Source organism: Amblyomma mixtum, chromosome 3 (genome assembly GCF_055824585.1).
Source record: "Amblyomma mixtum isolate Tamu chromosome 3, ASM5582458v1, whole genome shotgun sequence".
NCBI classification, from domain to species: Eukaryota; Metazoa; Arthropoda; class Arachnida; order Ixodida; family Ixodidae; genus Amblyomma; species Amblyomma mixtum.
The window spans coordinates 351,223,619-351,240,355 of record NC_143014.1 but is presented as its reverse complement, the minus strand read 5'-3'; positions in this window follow the sequence as shown (position 1 = coordinate 351,240,355).

Below are 16,737 nucleotides of genomic sequence, written 5' to 3'. Positions count from 1 at the left end.
CGCAACTGATGTTATAGTATCTGCCGGGAACCCTGGCATGCGCAGTCGCTCTATTTACAGATTAAGGCTGTCTAGCATTTGATGCGGACATGATTTTTCCAAAGCTGCGTTGAGGCAATTCATTGCGATACCTCTCTTGATTAACTTCGAGTGAGCACTGCTATACGGGAGAAGTGCTTTCTTCGATCTGGGGTTGAACATCCAGCAGATATGGTCTTCCAAAAAAGAAAGTCTTAGATCGAGAAACTGTATGCTGTTATTGCACGGGAGTTCGAAAGTAAAATTCAGGCCTTTTGAAGTCTCTTGAAAGATGCAAGAATATCAGCGACTGCTTCGTCGATAGTTAAATCTTTCGGCTTGTCCATTATCAAGTTTGCACCACATTTTAAGTATTAATATTTAGATCTCGTGATTTTGTTCCTGCATTTTATACTGGATATTTAGTCTTACTTCCTTATTGAGAGTACCGTTTGATAATTACATCATTTTCACATAAACTAGATTTAGATAAACATTGCTTTGGCGCTTTTTGGCCTTGTCACCCTTGCGCCAATAAACTCCCAACGAACTAAGTTACCACATGAAACCAAACCGATAAATGTAGCCCTTCAAGTCCTTCATATGGAGGTAGACATGGAGCGCGCGTGGTCGTCGAGCAAAAGGTTATTCATCTGATGCGTGCCCACTATCAGGTTCTAAAGTTTGCTGGAATCCTTCGTCGGCACGTGTTCACGAACGAAGAGCTCCGGGGCAAGTCTGGAAAAGGGGCTGAGGCCCATTAAAGAAGTTCCATCCAGGAATGGAGTGGATCCGGTGCGGCTCACGGCTATTGGTGCCCTCTCTATGACTTGCTGCGTTGCAACGGGTGGCCGCAGCGCTTTGTGAAGGTACGGGGGCGCCGATAAAAAGCGTGCCTGAAATGCAAAGTACTCTACCATTCCAAGCATCCGTAGGCTGGCCGCGTCGTTCGCCATCACAATCTGAAGGCGCCGTTCCTGCCACGTACCGGCGCGTTCACTTCTTTGCGGGACCTCTACGCTGACGCGGAAGACTCAACGACAAATTTCTAGCCAGCGTGCTAGAAACGCCTAGTTCACGATAGGTACAATTTTTTTTCAGTGGCAGCGCATGCTACTGAGCCAAGCATTTTTCATTGACACTAAGGCAACTAAAAACAAAACCAGACGGAACTATGCATTGCGTTTAGAAACAAAAAAACACATGAAACTGGAGTCGGTCAAGAGCGTCCATTCCTCCATGGACGTGGATAGCCGAATGTATTTTCGGGACGGGCAAAGAGTTTCGACATGGCTCGTGTCACCCCTAATGTCGGAATGTGCTTCTTCAGCTGCGCTCCGTCTTTGCAGGACGCAGAGTCCAAGGCTTCGCTCGCCCTACGTCACTGAAGCCGTTACACACTAATATCCTCCACCCAACTGATCACGCGTCTTGCATGGTGGACTGGGCAGAGGTGTTTTTTCAAGTTTTCGTCAAGGAACCGACCATTCGAGAGGTACGGTATCGGTATATAATCGAGGATTTCGCAGTATTTGTCAGACGTGATGCTACCTTCAGTTCAGTGGAGTAGACTGTACTTCTCGGGACATGACTACCCATGCATTCACCGTAATTTTTCCACTTGCAGCCGCACCCTGAATATATTCTTGTTCGTGTGACCCGAGCGGATGCCTTAACGGATGCCTTTTAGATTGATAATGGTGAATCGTGCCAATTCCTTGGTCGATTTTTTTTGGTATTGCCCATGGAATGAAACGGAGTAATGGGGAATCTACAACTTGGGTTAACACAGCATAGACGTGGGCTATCGGTAACTTGGGTTCACACAGCAGACCATAGACGTGCACTGTATTGCAACAACTTATAGCAAGAAAGGTTACGAAGCAGCAAGGACGAGCAAGACTGTTGGTCCTATTCGTCTTTCTCGTCGTTGTTCGTTGCTAACTTGCGCGCCTACGTGCGATGAAGAGACGACGTATGGTCATACAACTTTATTTTGCCCCGCATTTCACAGTCGTTTTCTATTTCCAAAGCAAAAAACAGAACCACACATCACACACGTCACCCCAAAAGCATCTTAGGGTCATTTTGTCAGCGATAGTATGCACCGATAAAAAAACACACCACCATAAGTTGTCTTCATCGATTTTCGAGCCCAGCTCTCCTTGTTAGTTCATCTCTGCGTACTCATAACATTCACTGCCTTCATAAGATTTTCTGATTTCTCTAATGACATCCACAAAGTACTTTGATTTTACACGACACGCAAGAAAAAGCAGGAACTACCCGTGGAATCCCCTGTTTTCTAGCAGGCCGCCATGTTCACACTTTTCCGTCGTCAGCATACCCTCACGTCAACGACAGTGAGTGAAGAGCAAGAGGACGCTTCTTAATTGGCTTAGAATTGTTGAGTTTCAAGCATGGTTTGTTAGCGAAATAAAACATTGTGCATTTTATTCATGGCCTGTTTACATCAAAACATTAGCCTACGGTCCCTTATCGTGCAAATAAATGCTTCCGAGGCGAAGTCCTGTTACTAGCCACCGCAACCTTGCTGCTAATTGGTTGATTCCGTGGTCAGAGTCTCGCGGAGTCATTTTGTTGTCATGCTACGGGAATTGAGAGTGACTCGTAATTCGGCCCCAGAAGTAAATGTGCTTGGCTATCGGCGCTGCCATGCCAGGACTGCACCGCAGCTCTCCTGCGCTGGGGAACACGAGAGCGTAGGAAGCATGCTGTTGAACACGGAGGGGTCCTGGAGATGACTGACTCGTTCAGCCCCGCAGGTCCCGGCTCCGAAGGACGGTGTCGAACTCCGATTTGGAGGAAACTGTACAGAAGGTATATTTTACATACTTACAGTCGAAATGGGAGTTCTCCGTTCCCAAAACAACATCCCGTTAAATAGGGTTCAGATTCCCCAGAACCCTGACTGGGGAATAAAGTTCGGAGAACGATGACCAATCAGGTGGGCAGATGTAGACACTGGTGGTACCACCCACATCAGGGGGCGGTGCTGGGCTCTTTCGCAGCTAGGTTGATGGTAAAGGGAAGACAGTCATCAAACACTGATGCGTCACCTTGACCACTGCCGCAAGTGTTCTGTGCGATGCCTCTGCGGGAAAGGAGTCTCCTGCTTTCTCCCTGCTGGTGAATGAACGTCCTCGAACTCCCCCGCTGGATGACCAAGGCATGATACCTCTGTCGAGGACACAGCCGTCTTTCAGTTAGCAGCCTCAGCCTGACCTTGCGTAGCAACACACCGTCTGGCGACCGGAGCACAGAATTGGCCACACTACCGCCGCCGCCATCGTCTGCTACCGTCGCTGCTGTCCCCAGCCCGCACCGCATCTTTCCTTTGCGATGAGTCACGTCCGGTACTAATTCTTCCCAGGTCCTTGTTCGCCTATCTGAACAGCTTCTCTGCGGCCCGAAAAATCTCAAATGGCCAACGTTCACCACCGCTGGCCAGGAAGAGATGAGGCTGGAACCGGGTTGAAGGGCTGGTTTCCAGAAAGGTCATCCAAGCTCGAAGAATCAACGAAAAAAGGCATCAGTGACAGGGCACTGACCCACAAGCAAGTGCTCGGAATTTGCCGAAGACCCACCAGGCTTCCCACAGTTTACTAAATTATGACTTAATTTTGGCCTAAATTTTGTGCAAACAAAGCGAGAAGTGCCCCCTTTGAAATCGCCGAAGACGGACTGCTAAAAAAAAAGCACAAGAGAAGAGAAGAAACACAGGAAGTGCTACTACTAAATTCTCCTACCTACAACAATCGGCTGAAGCCATCAGCATTTCCGTGCGGTTTTCCCTTCTTGAACCGCACCGAGAACTTTGCTTTTGGAGTGCAGTACTCCGTATAAGCAAACGACCATTTTTGGGAGACAATTGTCATAGCCACATCAGAGACAATGGCCAGTCTCAAAGGCGAACTTCGCGCCATACAGGTAACCCTGGTAACCCGACAACTTCTGTGCCGCCCAAACCAAACACGCGCAATCTTTTTCTCAAGCGCTGTACGCTTCCTCTCTACAGGTCAGCTTGCAGCTGACGTACAGAATCGGGTGTTCGTCGTGGTCGTCGCCAACTTGGCTTAAAACGGCACCCAGTTCTCTATCACTAACGTCACACTGGACTAAAAAACTCCCTACCATAGTCAGGGGTCCGAAACAAGGGTCTAGACATAAGCCCATTCTTCAGGCCCCTGAAAGAGTTTTCTCTTAGCACTAAGATAGGAAATCTCAGTGCACATCAGTGAGGCTCCCTTCCGTAAGGTGGCAGTCAAGGAATCGAAGCTCCATATACGTGACTGTACACGTAGTTCTACGTAAGCTGCACTCCTCTGAGTGCCGTTATCGCTTGGTAGCATGGGAAATCGACACCTATCATTTCCAACTCAGTGGCACCATTGCCTTATTTAAGATAAGGGGAAAAACAGTAACATGCGATCAACTCCAAGTTTTTAAACAAAGTAGCCTTTCCCTGCCCGATTTCACTTGCACAAAAAAAGTGCAATAAGAAAAAAAAAACAGCTTTGAATGGCTACGCGGGGGTGAAAGCTGACTCCCCTCCGCCCCGTTGAAAGGATTAGTCTTTCAGACACGCCCACCGGGGTCGCGCTCTGACTGACTGTACTGCTGTCAACTCGTGGCAAAAGGCTACAGAAAAAAATGATCCCTGACTCTCACTGTCGTTTCCGCGCCCCCTCCACGCTTTCGGACAACCTTTGTAGCACCTACAATTTCGATAACCGACTCTGGACGACGAGCAGTGAGCAGCGCGAGAAGGTACCCTTTTTCTCGCCCCAAGCAGGCAGCTAGGCAACCCGTTCGCCATGTGCGCTTCCTAGAATGCGGTGCCAAAAGTGAAGCATGAAACCTTCCCAAGGGCGCCCGCCTAACACGCCTGCATGCTTTGTCTCGGTTGCTCGACCCCTGCTCTCCTATGCGCTGAGTGTCGCGGAACCCGGCGCCATCTGATTCGGACCGCTTTGCCTATTTTCTATCTGCCTTTTTGTTAGGACGGTGCGGTCTAGGTTTTCTTACAGGCCGATGCCCCTTGAAGCGTTTCGCCCTGCTTTGGTTGGAAAACACGCTGTTCTCTTTGCGTTACTGCGGTCAGCTTTAGAGCCACCTGCGTATGCCGCCTGACCAGTAACTGCTGCTGCAACTATACGAGGTGCAACGCGGGAAGGCTTCGCCTTTCCTTCCTTTGCTAGCATTAGCAGCTGTCCGCTCAACAGAATTTAGGGCTTCAAATTTGATCCGTTTTCTCTTGGCCCTTTTCCTTCTCGCCTAGACTGTTCCGTGTGCGTCTCCTGATCAGAACTAGCTATCTAGTTTTTCAGTCGCACCCCGGAAACCTACCTCCAATTCAAAACTGGCCTCTGTGCCTTCGCAGTAGAGTGCGCGCTCCAAGCAGCTGACAGACGGACATGAAGCTTCCCCTGAGATCCTCAGCTCATTCCTTTGGGGGTTGTCCTCTCTAGCTTGTCTGTCGTTCTGAGTAGAATATCTACGCTGCACTGCTCAGCTACAACTGAGTTCTCTTCTCTGGAAGTCTGGCTCTTTCCCTGCTCAGCTACAACTGATTTCCCGTCTCCGGAAGTCTGGCTCTTTCTGCTATCTTGTTGTTCGTCAGCCTCGCCTTCTTCGAGCGCCAGGATCAGCAAGGTAACCGCTCCCGATCTTTTGTCGCTGATGCCACTGTGGCACCTCAATTGGCCCTTACCGCGGTCACTACTGTCTAAAGGGTTTTCCTTTGTTTCACCTCGGAAACCTTTTCCGGTAGGAAAATCTCCCTTTTCGCGGTGCTGCCGGTCCGACGCTTGTTCGGCTCTCCCGAAAGGGTCCCGCTCTCAACAATAACTACAAAGGTGTCCGTTGCCCTTCCTACCTCAATTGTAAGAGAATCGTCGTGTAGACGCTATCTCTGAATGCCCTCTCTTAGCATTGCATCTAACTACTCCGGACACGGTCTCGGATTCTGCGGCTTTCATTGGACCACCGTACCGGTTGCACATGTGCTCTGCCACTTCCCTCGTGGTGTCACGATTTACCAACTCGGCTACGGTCACAGATTTTGCGGGTCTTCTGATGGGGTTTAACATCCCAAAGCGACTCAGGCTATTGGGGATGTCGTTGTGGATGACTCCGGTAATTTAGACCACCTGGGGTTCTTTGAAGTGCACTACATTGCACAGTAAATGGGCATCCAGCATTTCATCTTCATCAAAATATGACCGCCCTGACCAGGATAGAACCCACTTCTCTCGTGTTAATGATTAGTTGCGGCAGGTTGCTCGCGAAGAACAACCTGGATCTCATTACTGGTGGCAGCACCTGCCATCGCAAGGCCAGGAGTGGTACGAGGGCTCCCTACGATCTATGAATTCAAAGTAGGCACTAACGAATTCCACATATATGGGAGCGTTAACCCATTAAGGCTATCGCGTCGTAACATTAAGGTGGAGCTTAAATTTCCCCTCCAAAATTCCTTCTCATCTGCACTTTCACTTATGTCAACGAAAATTTTTGAGTGCCAGGTGCTCAGTAAGCATGAGTTCTTAAAGAATAAAGGTTTGACCTGGTTTAAAATTTGCACACAATAGGTGCATGTGCCCAGAAGAAAGAGAAAAACAATGTGTGCTGCTGCAACAAACTACTCGTAGACTTGTGCACTACTGCATGACATTCATATAAGTGGAACAGTACATGCATGAAACTGGAATTCTTTTTCTCGAATCCTTCCTTTTCATGAAGGGTACTTTCCAGCTGATTTAAGAACCTACTTCGAAGAGTCCAGCCCTCCACGAGTAGGCTTTTCTATAGCCACCTTTTCTTAAAGAGAAAAAGAACTAGAGTTAATTGTGAAAGGTTCAATTAATTTTGTTCATTTCCTGCAGCAATGACCATTGCACAGCTATTTAGCTCTGGAGATAAAAAGGCCTGGATACTTTTGAGTTGTTCCTGCTCCAACAACATGTGAACAGCTGAAGTTCTATCACATAAGCAGACCACAGTAGCAAGAGCGCAGTTCAAACTGACATTGACTGTGCAGCCAACTTTTGCAGCATGCAGTTGCTGCAGTGAAAGTAGATACTATGCGAATCTACAAGAGTGGCAGTGTCAAAGAACTAGCGAATTATACCTATGCTGTAGACCCTCCAGCTTCCACTGCACATTTCCAGGCTCGTGCAGAGTCCACAGACACCTATTTTTTCTTACAATCCAGCTAGATGTTGATATAAAGTGTAAGTAAAGTGTTTTGCACAGAAAACATGAAAGAGCAGACATTAATGTGGTTCTTTTTCCAGGCAACTTTTATTTCACCATCAAAAAGGTGCCTAAGCTATGGTGGTTATGACAAAAAACAGAGAGGGGACCATGATGGTGGAATTGGCAAAGCCGGAAGACGTGGTAGAGGTCGCCCGCGAACAATGTCCCCCTAAGCGACTATTTAGCATGGGCCAGCAAATACAGTAGATCTCGTCCAACTTGAAGCAAAGCAGTGGCTTCTTTCCTAAAAAACTGCAGTGATAAATCCTAGGCCCAGAGGCATGGATCACATCACTGCAGAAAGTGCATGTTCGTTGCAAAGGTAGCCATGTTCTCACAGATCAATATGGAGATAGCCTTTCTGAATTGCTAACATTGTGGCAATAAAGCGCCACTTGGCCTCCCAAACACAGATACTGCTGCAGAAGAAAACAACTGCAAGATAGTCGTTTAGCTAAGCCAGTGATAGCAACACAGTAGGAAACGTGGTGGAACTGACCAAGCTAAAAGACAATGCGCAAGTCACCAGCAAATGTTCTCTCTCGAAACGACTACAAAGCGTCTACCTGGCGCAGTAGCTCAGTGGTTAGGGCACTCGGCTACTGAGCCAGAGGATCTGGGTTCAATATCAGCCACAGCAGCCGCGTTTCGATAAGGGCGAAACAGAAAACGCGCCTATGTGCAGTGCGATTGTGGTGTAAATTAAATTGGCGCCCTCCCACTACGGTGCCCCCTCTGTGAGGGGAAGAGGCCCCAGCAGGTTCGAGCGTCCTCCGAGGTGGGGCCCCGGAGGATCCAGAAAATCGTCCCAGACCGAGTACGTCTGTAGATGTAACAAAAATGGTTTTACTTAAAACGGGAGAGCAGTCACTGATTGGTAGGGAGCTATGCGGTCGAGGGTCGAGGAGTGGCTCCGGTGTGAGATCCCGCTGCCCGTCGCCAGAAAGGCGTCGGGACCAAGTACCTCCGCAGGGCTGTGACTTGGAGGAAAGGTCAGCCAGCAGCAACAAGTAGCGGAATTGACTTAAGAGGGATGCTTGCCTGATGCTTGCGAAGTTGCCGTCCGTTAGGCAGCTTCAGAGTTCCGTCGGCTGCGTTGGAGCCACTCATCAATCGAGATCATCCCCACCAAAATGAAGTCCAGCCGCTCCTCGCAGGTCTGCAGGTGGCGATCGAGAGCCGCTTGGGCGTGCTCCCATATGTCACGCATCAAGTCGGCCATCAGCCTCCGCGTGTCGACGAGCGCGCGAAAGAGGTGGAAGAGTTGCTGCCTTCTCCAGATGGCGTGCTGCCGCCCGAGCAGGTTGCGGCGCTCTTCCGTTACGGCGACGCATTCGTGACTTTCGAGCCGTTCGGCGCGCATGATGTGGCCGCAGCCTGTCTCGCACCGCACCAGCCTGCCTGGACACAGCTGCCGTCGGTGGAACATTATGGCGGCGGCGGAGTGCTGGAGGGCGTCACAATAGTTGCAGCGAACCATGTCTGCATTAGCAGCAGCTCTCCACCACTACCTCCGCAGACTCACACTGAAATGCGCCTAACGCCTGAAGCCCATCTGTAAGAGCACAAAATAAATCAGCGGGGCAGCAGTCACACACATCGTCTCCACGGTAATCTGAACTGCTGCGCCGGCATGATTGTAAGTCGTGTCCAGACTTGCGGCAGAATGTGCAATATGGGGCCTTCGGCTTCGAACGGCAATCGGAAGACCTGTGTCCGACCTTCTCGCAGATGAAACATCGAATTTGCGACTTGGGATTAGGAAGCGTGTTGGTAGGTTTCACTGAACCCTGCTCACTCCGATCTTTGAAAGTTGCAAGGTTATTCTGTCTGAGCTTCCAGGAAATGGTCGACGGCCTCAACAATCTTTTCAAACTTTTTACAATCCCTTTCTGGTAAAAACAATACTAAACGATTGTGGCAGTTGTTCATAAACTGCTCAGCAACAATCAAAGCGCGCACCACCTCAAAGGTGCGGCCTTCTCCCCGCATTTCTACCCAGCGGTCAAAGAAACTGAAAAGCCTCGTGGCGTACTGGGAGGCTGTCTCGTCATCGTGAGGCTTGCTCTGCCGAAATCTCTCCCTATAGCCTTCAGCGGTAAAACGAAATCTTCGTAGCAGTGCAAGTTTAGCTTTCTCATAATCCATGGAGTCCTCTGGAGATAGTCGACCAAAGACTCTAAGAGCTTCCCCGCCGAGACAGAGGGTCAAGGCCGTGGCCCACTTCTCCTTCGGCCACCCTTGCCCTGTGGCGACATGTTCAAAACGCTTCAAATGTGCGTCCAAATCATCTCGTCCCTCATTAAACGTTGGTATCAGGCCATGTGGGCTAATGGGAAAAACGGTTCAGGCACTGCGCTCCGCACATTCAGCGTTAGGATTAGGAGGAGGATTTTCTCTTTCCGCTAGTCTAACTCGAAGCTCTAAATTCTGTGCTTCTCGCTCTAAGTTCTGGGCTCCTAGCGCCAAGTTCAGTGCTTCGAGCTCCAAACGCCGCTTTGTGGCTTCGCGATCGGCAACTCTCTCTTCTCGTGCCTTGCGCAATTCTTCCTCTACCCACTCGCGCAAATCGCGTCCCTGCAAACCCAGGCGCTCTCCTACCGCGAGAAAATCCGCAGCACTCATTCTGTCTCACAGACTTCGTTAACTGGCTAACGCTGCTCGGCCTGGTCCTGTCGTAGCGGACGCCAAATTTGTGAGGGGAAAAGGCCCCCAGCAGGTTCCAGCGTCCTCCGAGGTGGGGCCCCGGAGGATCCAGAAAATCGTCCCAGACCGAGCACGTCCAAAGCGAGAACAAAACTGGTTTTACTTAAAACAGGAGAGCAGTCACTGATGGGTAGGGAGCTGTGCGGCCGAGAGTCGAGGAGTGGCTCCGGTGTGAGATTCCACTGCCCGTCGCCAGAAAGGCGCCGGGGCCAAGTACCTCCGCAGGGCTGTTCTCAATGCGGCCTGAAGTCGGGCGCGGAGCACCAGCACCGGTGGCCCTGACGACGCACCAGAAAGGAGACGGCCGCCCAGGTCTGGACACCCGGGCACGGTCAGGAAGGCACCCTTTCACAGCAGGGGGTCCCAGCCACGGGACGGCAGGCACGACCGACAGCAAGGCCGGCAGGATCTCCGGGCAGGCAGCACCTGCCTGTGCCCCGCACGGCGCCCGCTCTCCGAGGCAGCGAGAGGCAGACAGGAGACAGCAGGCTCCTGGTTGCCCTGAACTGGGCAAGGGCAGCTTCCCCAGGCCTCGTCACCCGGGTTCAGGAAGCCGTTCAGCCGTGACCTCGCCTGCTCCGTTCCCCGAGCTCGTCTCCTCGCGCCGCTTGCGCCACGCCTCGTGTCTCTCTTCTTTTTCTTCACCTTCCTTCTCTCGCCTAAGCGAGCGTCAGGCCGCCGCTAGTGCTGAAGGACGCTGGTGGCGCATCACACCCTCATGGGCTTTAGGAAGTAAACCCTGCCAATTGAAAATTTTTGTAGATATCGTCCAATCGAAAGTATCGTTAGTGGCATGACACTGGTGGACTGTACTAGAGGACTGCTGTAATAGTACCACTCCACGACTGCACAGTAAGGTGCCAAGGTGGTTTTTTGTACAAGAACCCATGCAGTCATTACCAAGAGCCAGTCCGCACTACTGCAGTTTTCACAGGATTGCATGTTAACAGTGAAAGTGAGCATTTATTATGCTATGAAATCGTTTAAGATTAAATTCTGCTCCACTCTGATGCATTTCCAATTCAGTCGTAATTTGTTATATATTATTTCTTAATTGTGGTGGCAGGAGACTGTCTACTGCCGTTTAGCACCAATACGAAAATCGTCTTCCTCCTCGAGCAACAAGCCTCAGATTACAATTCTGTGCAGTTACTATCCATGAATCACTCAGTTACTTGTGATGGCATCGCAACAATCCTTTGACTGCTTGATATAACGAACCGATATTATTCACTACAAACATTGAAAGCCGGCATTTTGTCTTTACGATCCAGTGTTCTCACTCAGGTTTTTGCAGTACACGCTGCAAAATGAAGCCATATATCAGGTCATTGACAATGTATGTTTAACGTTTTTGCCACCTGTTGAAGAAATCAGATATATTTCCCCTCTAATTCGATTCAACCCTCTGGATGCGGTGACAGGCCAGACTCGGATAGTTGAGGCAGCAGCGCCATTGCAGTTGGCTGCGTAGGTTCAGATAAAGCTGCATATGCCACAGACTCGTGTACGGGCACCAGAACAAGCTATGGGGAAGCCGGCACCGATATCACTGGCCCCTCCCGAGCAAGACTGCTCTGCTTCACTTCATAGCGAATGGCAGCTTCTGCCACCTGTGCTAGCGTAAGAAGCTCTGATGGCCAAGCTGTCTGTGGTGGTTCTGACCGAGCAGACACGCGAGGCCCTGTTTCCCGTGCAGAGACAGCCATAGGCACCATCAGTTCTGCAACGTGCTCAAACAACTCTGTCGTTTCCTGTGGCAGTTTGGAGGAAGCTGAAGTCGCCATTGGCTCCTCCGCAGCTTCCATTACACGGCCCTGCAACTCCATCTTGGAGAGAGTAGCAGACTTCAGCTGTTCTGCAAGAGATGCCTGCATGATAGCTTCAGACAGGAGTGTGGAATGAGATCGCTCTATAAGAGGTGGAACTTCTGGCAATGCAGACAACCCCAGGGACCATCAGTCCTGCAACATGCTCCAAGAGCGTTGTCATTTCCTGTGATGAGAAGGCCATGCTGCTCAACTTGATAGCAGAAGTGAAGGCTCCCCCGCCACTCACCCTTGCCTCAATCGCCACGTGGTTGGGGAGAAAGCAAGGTTGGCATATTTGAGGTGATTTTTCCTAGAGCTGCCCTCCAAGTCCCCATGGCTGGCCTGGTCGCTAGAGTCGGTGCCTCCTCACCAAAGCCAGAGACCTCTCCATCAGAGCCAGTGCCGGAGTTGACTCCTCCTTCAGAACCATTCCAACCCACATGACTCATCGAGGCTTGTGTGCAGGTATCCGGGGAGGAGCAGCTGGTGCCTGCTACTGTGGAGGAACCTGTGGTGCCTTTGGCTTCCTTCGAACTGCGACAGGATAAAGCAGAGGTGCTGGAACACCTCAGAGAGCTAATGGCATTTGCATCCATCTCTGCACCAGAGCCAGGGCTATTGCTGGAAGTGACTGTTCTTTCAGGACCAGTCCAACCCATACGAATGTTAGAGGCTCGCATGCGGCAATCTGTGAATGAGCAGCAGCATCTTGCAATGAAGGATCTTAAGGAACTTGTGGCAACTTCAGTTTCGCCCGAACTGCCACACGACACGGCAAGGGTGCTGGAGCCCATCAGAGCCAATGGGGCTTGCGTCCATCCCAGCCTGTGCCAAAGCTGCCTGTGCCAGAGCTGCCTCCTACTTCAGCATCACCCCAGTCAAATTGGCTGTTGGACGCAAGTTTGCAGGCACCTGTGGCGAAGCAGGTGGAGTGTTCCGCTTCATCCAAACTGGGGTGGCAGGGTCTCATACTGGAAGCTCTGGAGGAATAATGTCCCTTTGGCTTCCTCCGAAGTGCCACAGGAAACAGCAGGAGTGCTGGAGCACATTGAAAAGCCCATGATGCCGGCAGCTACATGTGCACTGGAGCCAGGGTCATTGCCGGAGGTGCCACCTCTTCCAGAACCATTTGAATCCGAACTGCTGTTGGACGCTAGCATGCAGGCATCTCTTGCAGAACAGCTGTAGTCTACTGTCTTCAAGATGGAGGTGCAGGGCCTTGTAAATGGAAGCCGCGGAGGAACTCATGGTAACTTCAGCTTCCTCCAAACTGCCACAGGATACGACAAAGCTATAGGAGCATGTTGCAGGACTGATGATGCCTGGGGCTATCTCTGCACGGGAAACAGGGCCTGCCGTGTCTGCTCGGTCAGAACCACCACAGACAGCTTGACCATTAGAGCTTCTTGTGCTAGCACAGGTGGCATAATCTGCCACTCGCTATGAACTGAAGCAGCGCAATCTTGCTCGGGAGGGGCCTGTGATGCCTCTGCCCTAGCTTTTTGTGGTGCCCGTGCAAGTCTGTGGCACCTGCAGCTTCATGTGAGCCTACGCAGCCAACCGCAAGGGCTCTGCTGCTTCAACTATCCGAGTCTGGCCTGTCACCGCATCTAGAGGCTGTAATTGAATCGGAGTGGAAATATATCTTATTTCTTGAACAAGTGGCAAAAGCATTATGCGTACATTGTGAATGAGCTGATATATTGCTTCCTTTTGCAGCCTCTACTGTAAAACTTGGGTGAGAACATTGGATCGTACGGACAAAACGTTGGCTTTCAATGTGTGTAGTGAACAACATCGGTTCATTATATCAAGTAGTCAAAGGATTGTTGCGATACCGTCACAAGTAACTGGGCGACAGCACACTTTTATCCATGGACGTGTTGCTCGAGGAGGAAGGTGATATGCCTTTCGTATCTGTGCTAAACGGCAGTAGCAGTCTGCTGCCGTCACAATTAAGAAATTCTAATTAACAAATTACGGCTGAATTGGAAATGCATCAGACTGCAGCAGAATTTAATCTTAAACGATTTCATAGCATAATAAATGCTCACTTTCAGTGTTAACATGGAATCCTGTGAAAAGTGCAGTAGTGCGGACTGGCTCTTAGTTTTGAGTGCGTGGCTCGTTATATACTAAACAAGCTTGGCACCTTACTGTGCAAATGTGGAGTTGCATGAGCTGCTCTCTGAAAGCCAGCTGAACGAATTTGGCGTGTTGGGCGAGCTCTGGAACATCCGGATGGTCTCTTCGGTGTGCTTGCTACAGAATAAAACTGTTGACGCAAGCGATGTCAACACAGTGGAAAAATAGCTTTCCACCAACGCACGCATTTTCTCAAGACGTTGTATGTGCCTATTATCTGATCGGATTTGTCAACGCCCAACATTCCTGCATTATATTCACGGATTAGGAGAGGCTTCTTCATGCTTGTCACAGTCCACGTGTCTCCTTCTTTCTGCCTTCGTTTTGCGGGAACATGGTGGTTGGCTGTGTGAATGGTGCTCATAAGGTTCACAGCACGCCGGTCCTTCCATTGCATGCACAGAATGTTGCCATCGCGAAGCCACCGGACGTCTCCTCGCTGGGCGCTCCTCTCCCACGCTATGTCCTCCAACTCGGATGGGAAGTAGCGGCGATCTTCTCTGGTTTTGCCACATGCAAGAGTTTTCAGCTCAAGAAGGTGCTCGAAGAGTTTGGTTTACGTGTAGAAATTGTCCATGTAAACACGATAGCCCTGGTAAAGGTACTCTGCGCATAGTTTGCTACTACATCAAAAGAGAGACCATGTGGTCCTGCTAGCTCACGTTTGCCAGTGTAGACAGGAAACTGAAGGGTGTACCCTGTTTCGGAGTCAGCCAATACCCACAATTTATAACCCCACTTCGTCACTAGCCAGGACACTTTCCATGTCTTGCCAAAAGATGCAGCCGCTCCTGAATCCTCCGGGTCTGCTGCATGAAAAAAGCAAGCAAAGCGAAAAACTGATTTCGGGACATTATTTTTGATGTCAGAAGGCCAGAATAGATCGCTCCTGTATTCCAATAGAGATGTAGTCGCGGGACGTGAAGAATTCCAATGTATATGATGATTCCACATGAAGTCGCCTCTTCCCATGAGCCGTCACGTCGAGAGTATGTTGGCTTGTCCAAAATATTCATCCATGCGTACTTGTTAGTGCTTTCACAGAGGGTCTTCATCACCTCCGCTATGAAGAACATCAAGAAGTCGAGAGGTCGAGCGAAGCGCCGAGGGCCGCTCCGCAGCGATGCGCTGATGTGGACTCCTCGTTGTCGACTTGGTTGAAACGCAACTCGACCTTGGGCATTCGGCACACTGTCTTGTCCATATGTTGTGAAGACCCTGAAGCACAAAAATAAACCACTGTCATCAATTACAAACCCCATGCATCGCAGAAAACAAAGAGCGAACTAAAACGAAACTTACGTGCGAGTACGCGCTGATGTTCTAGGCCTCTGCAGCGAAGTCTCGCTGTCGGAACTGAAATCCGACGTTTGTACATCGTTGTCCGAGCCCTCACCACTGCTTTCGTCACGAAAAACGGCAACAGAAGCGGCCGAAGTGCTTGGCATCTGTTGTGTTCCAGCAGCGCGCGACGAAGCGGCGCGGCTCGTGTTCTGACGCTGCTCACCCCGTTCAAAGTTTCATTTTTCACGGCGCCCCCTCAGGTCGAAAGACCAAAACAACCTCTGAAATCAGAAGAGCAGTTGTTGTGGGCCACACTAGATGACGCCCGACGTCCGCAACTGTCCGAAATCAGCGGCTTTTTTTTGGCGGGCGATTTGAGTCGATCCTATGCGAACGATAGCCTATGGCGCGGTAGTTAAAGAACCCCAGGTGGTCGAAATTACCGGCCACAACGGCATCCCCAATAGCTTGAGTCGCTTTGGGATGTTAAACCCCATCAGATGAAATCAAATTTAACTTTTACCTGCCATGCTGGGCAGTTCGCTCACGATCTGGTGGGTAGGTTGTGATGGCTGTCACAAGGTTTGCATGACCTAGGTGGGCCACCTGCCACCTAGGTTGCTTCTCTGGAGATTTTTCTCTCAAGCCAATGACGCCGATGACGGCGTCAGCTTTTCTGCATGTGTGTTCTGTGCTTCACCACTGTAGGGGTAGGATGTCACAGAACATGAGGTGATAATTATTCAGTAAGAAGACTCCCTTTAAGACCAGCAGAGTTCCAAAATTTTTCTGCAGTTATTTATTTCCTTTTAACGCGATAATGTTAAGCCAAACACAATAAGCACAGACTATTTCTCTTTTGCCAAGTGAGGACAGGAACATACTTCAGCTGAGAGCAATGTTCTTAGAAAGTCTGAGCCATTGGTACAAACAGTGTAAACAAAACTGGAGGAGAATGCAGGGTGCTTCTCTTCTTTTGGATATAGCGAATAGATGAAGCGAAAACAGTTAATTTTGAAAATGTGTCATTTCATGAGCACTTCTCTCAATGGTGAAATCTTGTACAGGATATGTTTGCAAGTAGTACTGTTTTGTTAGCAGCCCTTATAGCATCTCTATGGTTTTTTGCTTACTTGTACCATTTACTTATTTGTTCCGGTGTGTGTATGTGTGTGCATGCATATTTGGAAATTAGCAGGAAGATATTTCTGCCGGCAGCACTGTTCGCGGCAGTGACGGTATGGGTGGGTAGCCTCACCTCTCATCACCGAAAAACATATGAGGCAAGGAGTCTGCAGGCTGCTTCTGTAGCTTATGCCTAACCTCGTGCCTAGCAATGGAGAAGCCATTTGATTGGGCGCAGTTTTAGAAAAGAAATGGCAGTCGATGTGCTCCTGCTTGGTCAGTCTTCGGCAGGACCTGTTATCGGACTGCCAACCGACATGACACTCATTGATGTGCTAAGTATATTTGTTGGTTTCAATGCCAGAAT